Source organism: Daphnia magna, linkage group LG2 (genome assembly GCF_020631705.1).
Source record: "Daphnia magna isolate NIES linkage group LG2, ASM2063170v1.1, whole genome shotgun sequence".
In the NCBI taxonomy this organism is placed as follows: Eukaryota; Metazoa; Arthropoda; class Branchiopoda; order Diplostraca; family Daphniidae; genus Daphnia; species Daphnia magna.
Genome location: NC_059183.1, coordinates 2,589,010 through 2,607,257, shown reverse-complemented (window position 1 = coordinate 2,607,257; position 18,248 = coordinate 2,589,010). Strand labels below are relative to the sequence as shown.

Below are 18,248 nucleotides of genomic sequence, written 5' to 3'. Positions count from 1 at the left end.
ATCCAGTTTTTTCGACGTTTACTTATTTCACCAGCCGCTAGATGGTTTCCCCCCAAAAAATCGCATTCGGATTTTTTTTTAGGATACTGTACTTTCTCATAAATAGTGAGAACGTCCTTAATTTTTTCCAGAATTTTATTTTAACGGGAAGGCTGGGTAAAAATTCGATGAAAAAGTCTTTAGAAAGCCGAGAGGACCTTATGAATGACGTCACTTTGGTTTTTTTAAACAAACAGATAGGGCTACGAAGACACAAAAGAGCTTTTAAAAAAGCTACGTTAGCTCTACCTGTAGCCTAATTTTCAGATTTTTTTCTTTTTATTTGACGATTTTAGAGTAGGTTAAAAAACGAAATTATGAAAATCCCTTTTTTGCGGCATCAACCGGAGTGGCCGAATTCTTAGAAACCCTTTGTTTTTTTTCTACAGTTTTACCAGAATAAAAGAATACTATACATATAATGGAATACTATGTATATATACCAGAGTAATAGAATACTATCAGACAGAGGAAACGAAAGTGTCGGCGGGCCTCTACAGTGGGCGTTTTTCCGGACCGATTAATGGTCAAAGGGTAGATACTCTGAGGGATTCGATGGCCAGAGACAAAGACTGGGTCGCCGGGTATTTTTTCGGGCAAAGAATGGGTCGACGGGCAGAGGCAAAGATTGGGTCGACGGGCAACTAAAGCAAGCGTGTTGGCGGGCAGTGAATGCGTAGACGGGCAGGAGGCGGTGAGTTGGAGGATGGACAGAAGCAACGATACGGTCGATGGGCAGCTACAGCGGGCGTTTTTGCAGACAGAGACTGGGCCGACGGGAAAAAAAGGGATAAGCGGGCAGAGACTGTGAAGGATTAAACGGTCAGAGGCCTTAACTGGGTCGACGGATAACCAGAAGGTGCGTTTTGGCAGGCAAAATAGGTCGACGAACAAAAGACTGTTAGAGGGAGGACGGCAACCAGAGCGGGTATTTGGTGGGCAGCACCAGTAGCAAAAGAAAAAGAATGCAGGAAGTCTAAGAGATCCACTGGCAAGGGGACGATTAGCAGGCTCAAATGGCGTAAAAAGCGTTAAAAATACGCTAGCGCCATCTATCCCCCGGCCCCTGGATGGGCCCAAAGTTACTAGTTTGTGCATAAGAAATCTAGTTAGTGATCTTTCCCACCGCTTGTATTGGGTTCAGCAAACATTGCATTTGCTGTCACAAAACATATGCAGTTATGCACTGCTTCAACATCAATATCCAATTCGGCCAGAAATGATTTGAGTCAAATTGCATCTCTAGATTGATGCACAATGTTCGATTGGGTCAATCTCTCGTGATATAGAGTCCGACAAATCTGTTTGGAGGCATCGTCCGGACTTTGAAATGCTGGCGCAAATAATCCAGAAAAGCTATCAAGACAATTGGTCATTTGCCACACGCAAGTACGTCGTAGTTATTACGTATATCCGGTAATAAACACAAGGATCATACTTGGATCTCATGAACTCAAACTTCAGAAGAAATTTTTTGAATTCACTGTTCCAGCTGTTAGACAATTGCTTCAGTCCGTAGATCGGTCGTTGCAGTTTGCACACTTTGTCGTTTTTGTCGGGTACCACAAAGCCATCTGGATGTCTCACGTAAATGTTTTGTTTTAAATTCCACCACGCAGAAATACTGATTTTACATCAAGTTTAATTATTCCTAATTCAAAGGCAGCGACAATTCGAAGTACTAGACGGATTGAGTGATGCTTCCCTGTCGAAGAATAAGTTGCCAAATTATTAAATCCGTACAGTTGATCATATCTACAAGCAACGAGTCTAGCTTTGAATCTTGGAATCTTGGAATCTTAGTCCTTCGTAGCATTCTTTGTAATCCAAAACTCACTTTTATTTGATCGCATACCAGTTTTCTGGCAGTGGTACAAGTACCCACATTTGATTCTCCATGATTGAGCCATATGCTTCGTGAAATGTTAGCTTGGATCCAGAAAAAAGAATCGAGGGAGATTGCATCATGGTAATTTATCGGAATGTAGGGCACAATGTCTTTATCTTAAGATGATCCTGATGCGGATAACTCCGAGGGGAAATATTTTTCACTGGATGATTCCGCTCCATAGCTGGACTGGCTGGGTACTTCACTTCTAACTTCACTCGTAAATCTTGCTCTATACTGCAGGTATCTTGAAGTGTAAATTGGCTCTTGTGGTACTAAGATTGGACCATGTCTTGGTGGAATCGGTTGAACCACATTTTCTGGTGGTTAGTTTTAGATCGGTAGTATTATCCCTGGGTTAACGTGTTGGACTAATGCATTCAATTGAATCTCCATATACTCCCAGTTCATCGGTTCAACTTGATTATCCAAAATAATAAATTAAAACGAGAGTTTTGTTTGCATTTGCAATTTTGAAGTCATTTTATCATTGTTCCCATTGTTCAGGAGACAAGTTAGACATTTTTGTTTTTTAATTATTTAACATCAGTTAGATAAACAAACACATGTTCAAGAGTGACGTAATAATAATGACAAAGTCTAGATCCGCTACCAGAGCCAGAATGTTTTTATTAATTTCCTTGGTAAGTAAAGACGGTATTTCAAACAATGGCAACTGTTGAATGATCTCAGGATGATTGAGTTGGTTCTCAATTCACCTTCTGGTTTAAACCAATGGAATAGGTTTATAACGGGTTGATTGTTGTTGTCGATCGGCTCCCAGATCTCATAAGTTAATTTGGCAAATGGATCAGCAGATAGATTCGTCTTGTTCAACCAGACATCAAAACTAACTTTAGTTTCGTCAATGAGCACATTCCTACTGACTTCAACCTTTCCTGCGGCTGGATTAAAGAGGGTAGGCATCGTCAACTTACAAAACCCAAAAAGGATTCACTTTTGGCACTTTGCGTCGAGATTCTTGTTCTCTTGACATCCGAAAGTGTGAAACATTTTCACTTTCTTAACTTGTCTTAATTTTTTTACGATTTAAAATGCTGATTGTCTTCTCTGTCCGGTTGGGATTCGGTTTTGGATGTAAGTCGAGTATGCCGTTGCTTCCCCCACATTTAACCTGATGCCTTGGGAGGCATCAGGTCATTGATCTTGTCATTTCCATGGTCGTTCTTTTGCGTTCTCTCAGTACATCCCATAACATTTTGTTAAGGGGTGTAGGGGGCGCTTGTCTCAAGGAGAATTCCGTTTTCCAAAACCCAATCAGTGACAGCGGCATTGCAAGTCTCGGTGCCATTGGGTAATTTCGTTCAAAGGACCGTTTGGTAGAAGAAGTTGACAGTCAGGGTGAATCAGTCGAGACTGCAAGAGAGTCAGAATCGGATCCAGAAACCGAGGTCGATTTAAGAGCAGCGACAATTCCAGTGGTTCTGGTCAGTGGACAACAAATTGTAATACCATCAAGGCATATTGAGCAGCCGCAAAGACAAGCTATGGAAACTGTCAGAAAACTTATTAGCCTGCCAATCTAGCGAAAAAATTTGAAGAAGATGCCATCAATTGATGGAGCGCTTCCAAGAAAATTCTACCCACAACAGATGCGGTGATATGGAAAGAGAAATAATTTTGAAAAATATTTCGATGACGCCGCCAGGAGCTGGTTGCATTGTGCAAGGCTCTCGAACGAGGGGATGGTAAATCCCAAACTGCAGGAAGAAATGCAATTGCAACGCCTCTTCCGTGGTTGAAAGCAAACGGTTTTTTAGAAAAAAAATCTTTAAGACTACCGGGAAAATGCAAGAAACGTTTGAAAAAGTAAGCGCAACCAGAAGGAGAAAAAACGATGGAGTAAAATTTCCTTACGTGCCAAGAGGACGCAAGCAGATTTTTGTAGTCTCATGAACCTTCGTTGATCGCAGAAGATTAGTACAGTTAGGTCACCTGTTTTGAAGAAGCAGGGACCTGTCGAGGGTGAAAAGGGAGATTGGTTATCTATTCACCGAGATAAGTCACCCCCTCCTTGGACAACGCTGCGATCGTGGTGAAGAAATTATCAGGAGAAGTCTACTCTTAGGAAGAAACGGAGATACGCAGCCCGGAAGGGTAGTAATTTGCGCGATGTATACCATCGCGCAAATTACTACCCTTCCGAACGCTATCCCGAATCTGCGTTGATCGCAGGAGCTCCCGGAGCTCGTCTCCGTTAGAGGAGTTTCCTGGTGTCCCTAGAGGTCTTCAGACGCTTCTCCGAGTATGGGAAAGTTGTTATTCCCCTTTTGGTTTTGGTAAAAGATTGTTTAGTTTAAGTCATTGCTTGCTGTATTATTTCTTGTTTGTGACAAATACAACATGACTTTTGGACGACATGGTTGGATAACGCGTCTGCATTAACCATGAGTTTCACAGCATCCGGATTAATTACCCAAACAATATCTAAAAGGCTTTTCACATTCTACATGAAGAAATTGAAGTTGTTGACTGCCATTTGCAAACATGCTTTGCCATAGCATTCTTTAGTTAAGTTTCTTTGTTCATCTGTAAACTATCAATAAAAATCATATTTCAAATTGCAGATGGCGTGTTAATTTCTTGAAATAGTAAACACCTCAGCAGAAGTTAATTCTTTTTGATACATCTATACCATGTTTCGTGCGTTAATGTCTTGCAAAATTTCCTGTTCCATACTTAGGTTCGAATACGTAGGCCGTTTTCCATTTGTTATCATCATTTGTCATTTGTTGTTGTTGGATTTCGTTAGCTGACAAACCATAAATAACTTTGGCACAGTTCCACCCAGACATGCCGTAATCGCGATTAAAAAATAATCAAAATCAAAATTTCGATCAATTTTTTAATCGAAAACCAAATCTTTATTGTTTGATCTTAATCGCGATCGAAAGCCAAAGAAATAATTTTTTAATAATTTTTGTTTTCGTTAAATTTTTAGTGACTTCTGCCATTGTAATTAGAAATGCATTACAGATGCAGGCGGATATAATGGATGTCGTCTGACTTTCGTCTTAGTACCGTTGTCTGTCTGTGTTCTATATGTACTATTTTTTTACATTCAATGCGGTTGATTTAAGTTGAAGTTGGCTTAAATTTTCACTGAAATTGTGATTTTAATAGTTTTTGTGCCCTTGGAAACTTCTGAAACGTCAGAAATTGAAAGTATGAGTGGCCATAATTCAAACTCAGTAACCACAGTTAGGTACAAATGTGTTTTTATTGTAACAAATAATTGTTTGTGATAAATTAAGTTTGCTTAACAGTTATTTTTCTTTATTTGCAGTAGCAGTACCACCGCTTGTAAAAGCGTTATTACTGCCCCATGAGTTCTTTCAGTTTCTTGGTGATGTACCCGGTAAAGAAGCAGGGTACTACAAGTGTCTTTTCCCAGGATGTCAGCCGAAAAAGGATAAAAAGAATAAATAAAAACCACTCACTGTTTACAATGAGACTAGAATTAATGGCAAATGCCATTTTTGTGTGAGATACTTAGTGTATGTGAATTGTTATACTAGTTATACTATAACGTATTTTTTTAGTGTAGGACCACGACCCTACTGGTGAGCTGAATCATGAGAAGAAATGGAAAGATGCTTTAAAAGTTATGAAAGAACAGTTGAGGCCTTGCAAACAACAGTAGCCCACAAGCGCTTCCCAAACAGTTTATAATCACACAACATGATTTAAACGACTGGGTATTGGTATGTAAATAAAATGTGAAATGAACAACTACGTAGAAATAATTATCTTTTTCTTCTTAGAACTGCTTAATTGTTGATGTAATGCCTTTCGAAAAACCCGGATTTAAAAGGCTCGTCACAAACCTTGCTCCAAATCTCAAACTATTTGGACGTACTTTTTTCGCACGGCTAGTACATTACAAATTTGATCACAGAAGACAGCAACTGATCGAGGAGTTAGAAAACAGCACTGATGCAAGTACTACGATCGACGCATGGACATGCCGAAGAAAGAGTTATCTTGGCGAAACCATACATTGGTTTACTGAAGGAAGTTTTCAACGCAAAAATGCCTGCCTGGCCATTCGTAGAGTGAAGGGTAGTCATACTTTTGACGTCTTAGCGCTGAAACTTATCGAAGATATTAATGTTGAATTTGCTGGAACTGATAAGCTGCGGGACTCTACAACCGACAACGGATCCAATTTTTGTAAATGTTTTCGCGAAAGAGGTGAGCCTTTCAATATTAATTTGACTGTCACTTTCAGATGGTTCAGCGTTATATCTTTGCAATTTAAGGTGCTGGGTCTAGCTTATCAGACGGCCTAGAGGAGTTTTCTGAGGAAGAGCACGACGATGAAATGGTATTTATTGATCTGGGAGAAATACTTAGTTCACAAACAATACCCATAAGCAGTCGCCAAGTTACGCTTCTTGTCCACCGAAGATGCGCATACCATCTATTAAATTCGATATGCAAACCGACCGTCGACAATCGTCGATTTAAAATATCTCTGACTGTGTAGTTAAATTGCTGCGCTAAAAAGAAAAAGCTTTGTGAAAACTAATGGAAGAGTTGAAAATGCCATGCCATGAAAGGAAATGAAGAGCTATATATAAAGGAATACGCTAAAAGTATGAAAACTGTTGTAGAAGCCCTTGATATTTTACAATGAAAAAAAATGTCGGCCTCGGTTATCTTTTACCGACTATAACAGTTTTCAAATCAAATCTCCTACTTTTAAAAGACGACTCAAGTTTTTTTTCTTTTATTTTTTTTTTTTTTTTTTTTTTTTTTTTTTTTTTTTAATAACACATAATTTTTTTTTTTATTTTTTTTTTTTTTTATTTTTTTTTTTTTTTTTTTTTTTTTTTTTTTTTTTTTAAAAAAAAGAATTTTGGTTGGTTTTTTTTTCCAACCCAATGTTTAAGCTATAGTGGGTTCGAGCGAAAAGCCTTATCGTACATTCGTTCTGTCTTTGAGCGAAACCGGGACCAATGTGACCCACATTCAAATACGTAAAATCTTTTTTGGTTTAAGAGTATTGTTTATTTACTTATTTAAAATTTTGTTGTTTTCGTAGATCGGATAAAGACACAGATGGAACAACATCATCGAAATCTGATCCCAGCCCTGTTAAGCGCCATAAACGAAGTAAAAATTTGTTTGCAAATCTGACAAAAGAACTCGCAGAAAAACAGTTTTGAAGAGCTCGATATTTTTTTTTTTTTTTTTTTTCCCCCCTTTCTTTTTTTTTTTTCTTCTTTTTTTTTTTTTTTTTTTTTTTCTCTTTTTTTTTTTTTTTTTTTTTTTTTTTTTTTTTTTTTTTTTTTTTTTTTTTTTTTTTTTTTTTTTTTTTTTTTTTTTTTTTTTTTTTTTTTTTTTTTTTTTTTTTTTTTTTTTTTTTTTTTTTTTTTTTTTTTTTTTTTTTTTTTTTTTTTTTTTTTTTGTTTTTTTTTTTTTTTTTTTTTTTTTTTTTTTTTTTTTTTTTTTTTTTTTTTTTTTTTTTGGTTTTTTTTTTTTTTGGTTGGTGTTGGTGCCCGCCTTTCCGGGTGGTCGTAATTTTTTTGGTTCTGTGGGCCGTAGGCCCGGGGGCGGGGGGGGGGTGGGGGGGGGGGGGGGGGGGGGGGGGGGGGGGGGGGGGGGGGGGGGGGGGGGGGGGGGGGGGGGGGGGGGGGGGGGGGGGGGGGGGGGGGGGGGGGGGGGGGGGGGGGGGGGGGGGGGGGGGGGTGGGGGGGTGGGTGGGAGGGGGGGGGGGGGGGGGGTGGGGGGTGGGGGGGGGGGGGGTTTGGGGGGGGGGGGGGTGGGGGGGTGGGGGTTGGGGGGGGGGTTGGGGGGGGGGGGGGTTTGTTGTTGGGGGGGGGTTTGGGGTGGGGTTTTTTTGGTGGGGGGTTTTTTGGGGGGGGGGGGTTTGTTTGGGGGGGGGGGGGGTGGGGGGGTTTTTGGGTGGGGGGTTTTTGGGGGGGGGGGGGGTTTTTTTTTGGGGGGGGTTTTTTGGGGGGGGTGTTTTGGGTGGTGGGTTTTGGGGGGGGGGGGGGGGGGTTGGGGGGGGGGGGGTTGTGGGGGGGGGTTTTTTGGGGGGGGGGTGGGGTGGGGGGGGGTTGGTGGGGGTTTGGGTGGGGGTTGGTTGTGGTTTTTGTTTTTGGGGGGTTTTGGTTGGGGGGGGTGGGGGGGGGGGGTTTGTTGGGGGGGGGGGGGTTTGGGTTTTGGGGGGGGGGGGGGGGGGGGGGGGGGGGGGGGGGGGGGGGGGGGGGGGGGGGGGGGGGGGGGTTTTGTTTGTGGGTGGGGGGGGGGGGGGGGGTGGGGGGGTTTGGGGGGGGGGGGGGGGGGGGGGTGGGGTGGGGGGGGGGGGGGGGGGGGGGGGGGGGGGGGGGGGGGGGGGGGGGGGGGGGGGGGGGGGGGGGGGGGGGGTGGGGGTGGGGGGGGGGGGGGGGGGGGGGGTGGGGTGTTTTTTTTGGTGGTGGTTTCACCCTCCTGGAAGGGGGGGGGGGGGGGGGGGGGGGGGGGGGGGGGGGGGGGGGGGGGGGGGGGGGGGGGGGGGGGGGGGGGGGGGGGGGGGGAAGGGGGGGGGGGGGGGGGGGGGGGGGGGGGGGGGGGGGGGAGGGGGGAGGGGGGGGGGGGGGGGGGGAGGGGGGGGGGGGGGGGGGGGGGAGAAAGGGGGGGGGAAAAAAAGAGGGGGGGGGAGGGGGGGGGGGGGGGGGGGGGGGGGGGGGGGGGGGGGGGGGGGGGGGGGGGGGGGGGGGGGGGGGGGGGGGGGGGGGGGGGGGGGGGTGTTTTGGGTTTTTGGGGGGGGGGGGGGGTTGGGTGGGGGTTTTTTTTTTTTTTTTTTTTTTTTTTTTTTTTTTTTTTTTTTTTTTTTTTTTTTTTTTTTTTTTTTTTTTTTTTTTTTTTGGGGGGGGGGGGGGGTGTTTTTTTTTTTTTTTTTTTTTTTTTTTTTTTTTTTTTTTTTTTTTTGGGGGGGGGGGGTTTCTGGGGGGGGGGGGGGGGGGGGGTTGGGTTTTTGTGGGGGGGTGGGGTGTTGTTGTGTCGGGGGGTTTTTTTTTTTTGTTTTTTCCCCTTCCTTCCCGGGGGGGGGGGGGGTTTTTTTGTGTTATTTTTTTCCCGGGGGTCGTTTTTTTTTTGTTTATATTTATTTTTGTGTGTTCCCTTTTTGCCCCCCCCTTTTTTTTTTTTTTTTGTTGTTTTTTGTTTTTTTTGGGTGAATAAGGTTTTTTATTCGCTACTTGAGTCTCAGCGTTATTCCTCGGCGCGACAATGTGTATTTCAAGCATTGTTCTAATTTGGAAGAGCTGTCATAGTATCCAACCGTGCAAAAAATTTACAAATAAGTTTTAAGTTTACAATCATAGTTGAACGACAGTTTCGCTGTACTCTCACCGACACTTATTGCAATAACCAAAACATTTCATTTTTTCTATACGATTCAATATCACACTGGCGTTCTCAGCCTCGGTAGAGAGGTTGTTTAGTCAGGGAGGATTGATTTACGTGCCCAAAAGGACAAATCTTACTGACAAACATTTTGAGATGCTTTTATTTTTAAAAAATTAATGACCCTGATTTTACCGTGTAGTCCAATATATACAAATGCCGACCGTTCCACAGTTCCACTTCTTATCATTATATCTATTTTTAAGTGAAATAAAAAAATTTTGACCCATCTCAGCCTAGTGGTAGTGGTTCTAAAAACAGAAAACGTGAAATAGCCCTTTATGGTCATATTTTACATCACTTTATAGCTCTTAACAAGATGTATATTTTACAGTTTTAATATTAACTGCATTTGAAAGAGAAATATAGTATAACTGCGCAAAATAATTATGTTTTCTGGCGCTAGATGCCGCAAACTGTAATCGAAAAAATCTTACGAAAAATAAATTGAAAATCAAATCTTTTCGAAAATCTTTTTTTTTTATCATTTCTTTTTCGATAATTTCTTATGTCGATTATCGCAAAAGAAATTATCGGGTGACAAGTCTGGTTCCACCCGATTCATCGACAACCACGCTTTTTCCCTCTTTAAAAAAAATCATATTTTAAATTGCAGACAGCGTGTTAATTTCTTGAAATAATACCTTAACAGGAGTTAATTCTTTTTGGAAGATACATCTATACTATGTTTCGTGTGTTAATGTCTTGCAAAATTTCCTTTTTCATACTTCTTTTCGCATTTGTCATTGTCATTTGTCATTTTATTAGCTGATAAAACATAAATAAATTTTGCTCAGTTCCACCCGGTTTTTCAACAACCACGCTTTTTTCCTCTTTTTTTAAATACTTATACCAAAAAGTAGAGAGACATCGAAAGTGGTAGGGGAGCGTTCAGAGTCGACGAAGGTAAGAAAAGGGGGTTATGGAAATTAAAGTTATACCAAAATTTTTTTTTTTAAAAAAAAAAATTAGAATCATTAAATGTCCAAAAAAAAAAAATCTAAACAGCATCTTTTAGGCAAACAATTTCCTTCCTAGCCTTTAAAATTAATTCCTTAGGATAAGATATTTAAAGGACAGCACTTTATTTTTTCTATAAAAATAAAAATATGAAGGCATAACTAATACAAAAAACCCCACTTCCTAACCTTCCATGTAAGTTCGACTCGTGAACAAGGCGCCCCGTTCCAAAGACGACACTTGGGGGATCCTAAGGTACCTCTAAACTATTATACCATGCTTATACTGCCAAGCTTGACTTTAATTTTTCTCATTACCATTATAGGAAGCCATACCATTAGTGAACATACTGACAATCGTTGCACAACTACAACTAGGATTGATAGTAAGGCTAGTTTACTAAATTAATCGTGTAATAAACATAGAAAAATCGGAAAATAGTGGTCAACTGGCAATAGTGCAAATTCGAATTCCCTGTGACACCATTGGTACACTAGTGTCGACACGCAAGTAAACGTGACCAAGGGGTTGGTTTTCTTTATGGTTGCTGAACCTGCGTGTCGAAAACAACAAGTAAAGTGTTGCCACCATGTGAAAATTTAATGTCCAAAAGTCGACTTTCAACCCGCAGGTAGGAGCACTATACTCTAAAGAACGAAAACAATTTGCATCTTTTTATTGTCCACCATTTATTCTTATGCAACCATCGTTTTCTTTAGGCCCCTCTTTTCTTGTAATTTCTTCTCTAGACGTTTACTTTCCCTAAAAACGTATTTACCCTTCAACGAACGTTTCACATATTTTTTTTATTTCGAAGCAAATACTGCAATTCAGAAATAAGATCGTCAACAGGAATTTCCGTTTTTCTGGTATTTCCGTATTGATGATAACACCATACCCGATCTTGGTTCTCTTCATTTATTAGTTCTGGATTGTGTAAATCTATAGAGATATCTCTTGTGTTTTCTACCCTATCCGTTGTTTTTTCAAGGTACGTAATCGCCCGAGCCTATTCTAGAAGTTGATTATGTAAAGAACCAAAACAATTTATTCTTTATTCTTTTCCTTATTTTTTCCCTACCCTTAATTCTTACGTAACATTAACTTTTTATACGCCCCTCTTTTCTATGTAATTTCTTCCTTTGACGTCTTACAGACTGATTTACCCTTCAAACGTTTCAACTTGATTTTCTTGTAGTTCGACCTTCACGAACCCCGTATAAAAACTTTTTGTTCTCTAGAAAATAGCAGAGACACTTTCACACACTTTCACAATTCAGTTCCTCAAGAGTTGTTCCCCAATTTTCTGTGCTACTAAAAATATACTTCCCAAGAAACGACAATGAAAAGGTAAGGTAAAATATTAATAGCTTACAATTATATGATAGCAATTCTCTGGTTTCGTCATCTATCAGAGGTTCGACTATTGCTTCGTTTTCTTGTGCCACTACTTGCATATTGAGTATTTCCTTCCACTTATCATCACTCTTTAATTCTCTTATTTCATTGGAATCAAGTAGAACAATATCGGATTTATGTGGGCTATCACTACCTAGTTGAACACTTAGATTTTCGTTATTTCTCGAAGTTGACGATCCGCGTCCAGATCGCAAAGGGAGTGAATCTCTCACGTACTGGTCGAACAAATCTTTGTATAAGCGGTCCTTTTCTTTAAATTCTTCTTTCAAAAGTAGTTTCTACACTGCTATCCTCATCCTACTTAATAAAGTAATTTGAACTTACTTCTTCATGTTTATCGTTTAGACTCTTTGTATTCAAAATAGAACGGAAAGTTTGGGATTACAACACTAAGGGACTGAACTGGTCTTAGATCCAACTGAACCGAATTCCCTCAACTGGTCTCTACGTTTTGAAGAAAAAAGGGTTTTATACTTAGTTCTTAGGTCGAACTACATTGATTCCGTACCGAATGTGTCAGCGTATGAAGAAGATGCCCGTAAAGAACGGAACACTATACGGGTTATGGCCGCGATACACAAAGGACAAAACTTAAAGAGCAAGAGAAGGCAAGCGATTTTTACTGATGGCTGAGATTCCTCGAGAACGGTTGGCTGGAAGCGGCTGGACCAACTCTGACTGCTGGACGCCTGAATGACTGGGAATGGCTGGATGGCTGAAACTTCCGATGGGACGGCCAAAAGCAGCAAGGACAGCAAGGTAGCAAGGCAACAACAGCAGTAAAAGGCAGCAAGGCAGCAAAGGCGGCAAAGGCAGCAAGGCAGCAAAGGCAGCAAAGGCAGCAACACAAACAGCACAACACGATAATGGAAATATAAACTATACTACCGAGAAATGAGGAGAACTAGGCCGGAATTGGTGAAAAATGAATGTGTGTATTACTGAGCCTAAAACCGGCTCTTATATACCAATTACAAAAACACCGTTGACAGAAATAATAATTGGGTGTAACATAATTTTTGACGCTGGCGTAGATGTCGTTGTCGTGCTTCTTTTCTTCTTTCCGCGCGTGAACCTTATGAGGTGAATGAACTTTGGTTGCTATGGTGATGGACTTTGACCGGTTAATCGTGTTATGAACGGTTAGCCTAAGTTTCTGAACTTGGTTGTCTGTTGCTTGTCGCTGCTGGCGACATCTCGTGATGGATTCTTCTACGAATCCAGTTTCGCTTCTTGGCACTAGATCTAGTCCTTTATATATATGTAAAAGCATCCTAGCTGTTCCGATCTCACATTAATCTTCTCCGACTTTCCGCCTATTTGTTACATTGATCTATCTATTATTTCTCCATTTGAATTTTCTCAAATGCCGGCCTCCCGGATGTCCGAGTCACCAGGTTTGAGTGCCGGAATTTCTAACAGCCTCCAGTCTATTTTTGGTTTAATGAAACCACTCAGTCGCTCCTTGCAAACTAAATCTGGAGATGTTGTTCTTATGCTACGGATAATCGATGTGACAAAAACCATCTTTACAAATCTACGGTCTGAGAGTGAAAATTAATTTTAAAAAATATTCAAAATTGAAAAAGATTTTGTAAACAAACTAAACGTCGACATAGTGAAGCCCTAAATTGCAGCAAGGTCTACTTATGGCCCTTCTGCAGCTTCTTCTGAAGCTGCAGAAACATACTGTTGGGCCAATGTCTATATCCCTCTTTTTGATGCCGAGTTAGTCGATTTCAGTAAAAGATTTACCGAAAATTTTCTAAAACTGCCGTTTTATCATCGTTAGTACCGTAACTGGTGCGATCACGGTCTTGGAAAGATTTGAAGCCTGCATTCGACAAATATGCATCTTTTCGGTCAGATTGTGAAGAAGTAGTAAAGGCGGAATCTCTTTTTTGCAAAATTTGTTTGACGCCTTGGAAGAATTCAAAGATTTTAGTGCTAGTGGCACTTAATTAAAAATTCAAGAGGCTAGTGCTTTGGTAAAATAGAAGGAAACTTATTCAGCCATACAGGCTATCAATGCCTGTTCCGAGAAAATTTATCACAATGTGTTTATCCTTGTCCCTATTCCTGCTACCCTGCCAGTGACAACATGTGAAGCAAAGACGGTTTTTTCTGCAGTGGAAAGAACATGACTGCCATTCCAAGCAACACGGGGAAAGAAAGACTTAGTCTTTTTTTCCATGCAATCACACAGGGAATATTTGCAAAGTCCATATGAGGTGGTCCGAATTTTTGCAACAAAGCCCCGAAAAGTCCTACTTGTACTTCTATTTTTTAATGTACTTTTTTGTTTAAAATGTGGCTTTATCTTTTAACAGAACTTGAGATTGGCTTAATTAATTGGCATTAAACAAGGCTTAAAACTGTATTCTCAATTTTAAAAAATAAATTGTTGCTTTATTGGACAAATAATAATAGTAAACGACTAAATGACTAAATGGTGCCTCTAAAACGTAATAAAAGTGACGACGACATGGCCCCCTTGAAAATTCTAGCTGGATCCACTCATGCTTCAAGACAGAGTCACAAGTTGATGGCAAACAGTCATCTAAAAAAATGATGCAGCCATCAATGTCCAACCTATCCAGTTTGGTAACAATAAAAAAATTTAAACAAATCATAATGAGAACATAATCTGTCTGTTCTAAAATACTTACCGGTGATAAAGGTAATGCAGTTTTCCGTTGTGACATTATTTAAAATAAGAAAGGTGAACATAACGGGGAGCCATCTCGCAGTGAAAAAGGAAATTGATTAAAGCCATCTAGCGTTGGGAAAACATAGGAATTTCCATCAATTTCTCTGGACACTGCCAAAAAAATATCTTAAATTTCGGTAATGATGAGACACATTGTAGTCTACATAAAAAACATACATGGTATCGTGAAACATTTATTAAGTGACAGATATCAAACCTTTGATTTTAAATTCTCCATATGCAAAGAGGATAAAAACACATAGACGTACAGTATCCTACACAAAAATCCGAACACCGATTTCAATGTTGAAAGCCACCTATTGGCGAGGTAACGGGTTTTTTGTTTGTTTTTCTTTAAGGGGAAGGGTAGACGAGGTGATAGACACGGCAGGGCAGGATTGGGAAAGTGTATACCTTGTTTTTTTATATGCCTTTAGTTATTACGCTTCAAGTAACAGGTCGGGTAATTCTTGCAGGAAGAGTTCTTAATAAAATCATTTTTTAAATTAAAAAAATAAAATAACGCTATTAAATAAAGAACTCTGAATTTTTTTGGTTAAAAAAAATATTTTTGCGTAGTTACAAATATTTTATTTTAATATGTAAAAAATGTGGTTTTAACACAGCGGTTATGGGGGAAAAAGCTCTTGTACAGTATGATGCACAAAAAGGTGAACACCGATTTTTTTTTTTAAGCCATCTATGGGTAGGTAATATTAACTGTATACTTTTTTTCAATAGAGGAAGGGTGGATTTGGCGGAAAACCACCATAAGCGGAGGCTGGGTAGTTTAAGTGTAGACACCTCTCTGTAATGCTTCTGGCGATAGGAATAAATGTCTGGAAAAAAGTGTGCGTTGTATTTTTCTTAGACACCCGAACCCTTCCCCCCCCCCAGGCGAAGAAGAAAATTTATAGAATTATCTAACAATCACGATGTCAAACTCTTTCACCCGTCATTGTAATGATTACACCAAACAAGCACGTATGAAAACATTCAAATAAAAACGCATAATCATATGTTATTATAAAAATATTATTAGTGATCGATACTAATATATTTTATGTCATAAAACACAGGAAAAAAGGTTGTCTTATACGGGACTTGAACCGCCGCAATCTGTGCATGAAGCCAATGCTATACCATCAAGCCATTATAACTTAAAGATTACTCTTTCGGATATCTATATATGGTGTTATTTCATGAAGGCAAATTTAAAAAAAAAAAAAAAATTATATTTTTCCATTTCCCAAGCATGCCGCGCAATTCTATATATTAATACCAGATATCACGTTCCAGACCATATCACCTTCCAGACCAGAATTTTCTTCTTCGCCTGGGGGGGGGGAAGGGTTCGGGTGTCTAAGAAAAATACAACACACACTTTTTTCCAGACATTTATTCCTATCGCCAGAAGCATTACAGAGAGGTGTCTACACTTAAACTACCCAGCCTCCGCTTATGGTGGTTTTCCGCCAAATCCACCCTTCCTCTATTGAAAAAAAGTATACAGTTAATATTACCTACCCATAGATGGCTTTAAAAAAAAATCGGTGTTCACCTTTTTGTGCATCATACTGTACTTAATCAATGAACGAGTGTTTAGGAGCGCGGGGGTTACTCCTAGAAAAAAGTCTAGTGTGAATGATTTGTAGATCTATTCTTCTTCTGATCAGCAAAAAAAAATCTATCTATAACCGTCAAATATTTATTTGAGTTTTACTGACACACGTAGTGTCATAAGAATACATAGAAATAGAGGGGGGTTTTCTTAATCATTTGGTGGGTACTGTATTACATTGCAAACTAAGCTGAAAAAATAAAAATGTTATTGGAAAATACTCAGTTCACCATCTGGTGCACATAGTGTAGTTATTATGATCGAAAAAAAGAGAATTCAACTCTGTCGCCTGAACAACAGAAACCGATTACTTAGAAATTTTTTAAGTATCGACAAGGAGCCAAAATGGTACATATGAGACAGACCCTAGATAGCCACTTGGGCCATTACGATTTGTCTTTCTTAACGTACATGAAAATTGCCACATTTTATAACGAGGGTCCAACATGGGACATTTTAAAAATATGCCTTTCCCAGTTGTCCCGTAAGTAAAGGTTTAGAACTGGTAGGGGGGGATTCCTATCTGGGCTTATGGTAAAAAAATGGAATCTGATGCTTTGCGCTAGTCCTTATAAAACGGGGTCTTCCATTTTTTTTATGGTAGTAACAGAATATTTTAACAATATACTTGTAATTGTCTCTTTTGGTAAATTAACTATGCTATTTACTTGGTTAGGTGGTGGAGGAGGTAGTGGTTCAACATCCATTTCCGAAGAAGAAGCTCCCGCTCCATTAAAAATGAACTGGTCGAAAATATCACTGATTTTATTAAAATATTCCACTTCCTGAGCTGCAACAATTTCTGCGTCATTTTCAAGATGGAACCATCTTCCAATAACTTCGACTCGACATAACGCACCCTCCTTATGCATAACTTCAGTAAACTCCCCTAGACCCAGCGGCTTCTTGAAATTGCGTGGCTCAAGTAAAAAGTTGGACAAAATGTGGTAGATTGTAAGTAACTGTACGATGCTATAGCTGTGTTCTGTAATCACGAGTTTCACCAGAACCAACTTCATCAGGGAGGTGGGGAAGACAACGGCCATGGAAAAAACACACAGATAGTTCTCTCCAGGCACTCCCAGTACTTCTTTATTCTTGTGAAATTTACGTTAGTAAAGTGGAAGGCTATCCCATGATTATTGTTTTTCTCTTGGGTATCCATCCGTGTCATAATTGGCTGCAAATCTGGGAGAGTATTTGGGCTTTTTTATTTTTACTTATGTATGTTTCTTGTTGTTATTTATGTTATTAATTCATGTAATGTATACCTGTTTTGCTAATTCTTAGAGCTCGTCGAATTTTTTGTACGGCTCAATATATCTGCTAAATATTTCCTTTTTGTAGAGGATCTTCAAGGCAGAAATTATACCCTAGTTAGTTAACTAAAGGTACAGTTCGTCGGGGGAAAATTATTTTGATGTGTCCGTTTGGGTCAAGACACGTTGGATCATGTCCAGAGCAGTTTTCCATTAAAAGAAAACTGGTTCTTTGGTAAATTTGCCCATGAAAAGTATAAATACGTTATTTCACCACCACCAGTAGACTTTACGATCAACCCAGGCGTTTCTTTGCCATACATGAGGGATTGTAGACGGTTGAGCACGAAAGCTGGGAGGATTTTTGGAACTTCCAACCAAAATAGGGTCAATTTTTACAAGAGCCTGCCGTGTTTACGCAAAGAACGAGTGTTAGTCTTCTGTATGAGCCAATGAAAGAGGTTAAGATACCTTATTTGTTTAACAAATTTTCTTTTTCCCTAACCTTCCATCCATTTTTACTTAAAATTTTGTCTTAACATCAATTACTATTTTAGTAACCCTATTAGTTTTAACGTGTTAACCATAAAGACTAAGTATTAAACTACATTCTGACTTACTTGGGCATGGAAATGTACATTCAGTCCCCTCTTTTGACTGAATCAGAAAACTTCTGCTTTATTCTTTCATTTGAGCATAAGGTTATAGGGCTGCGTAATCGCATGTCACATCATGGTAAAAGTATAAGAGATGTCAAAAGTAGAGTTAAGTAAATATGGGCGGAGGATTGGGTGTAAGAAAAAAATTTAACAAATAGGGTATCTCAACCTGTGCTAAAGGGTCATACCATCTGCCAATAAACAGTAAAAAGGCGGGTTTTTGAGCTACGCGTAAACAAACTTTCAGTCGTGACTATACTCTATGGAGAAAAAAAAA

General features: G+C 40.0%; 2 long non-coding RNA genes across 2 annotated transcripts; one reads left to right on the top strand and one right to left on the bottom strand.

Annotated features, from left to right (window-relative positions):
- The first annotated feature begins 4,916 nt into the window (after nucleotides 1–4,916).
- On the top strand, nucleotides 4,917–6,664 carry LOC116916075. The gene is made up of 5 exons (XR_004390412.2): nucleotides 4,917–5,153; nucleotides 5,235–5,431; nucleotides 5,491–5,652; nucleotides 5,713–6,142; nucleotides 6,211–6,664. It is a non-coding gene; the product is annotated as an uncharacterized LOC116916075 (long non-coding RNA).
- Nucleotides 6,665–14,102: 7,438 nt separating this feature from the next.
- On the bottom strand, nucleotides 14,103–14,564 carry LOC116915724. The gene is made up of 2 exons (XR_004390250.2): nucleotides 14,392–14,564; nucleotides 14,103–14,314 (listed from the first exon to the last, which is right to left on the bottom strand). It is a non-coding gene; the product is annotated as an uncharacterized LOC116915724 (long non-coding RNA).
- Between the last annotated feature and the right edge of the window lie 3,684 nt (nucleotides 14,565–18,248).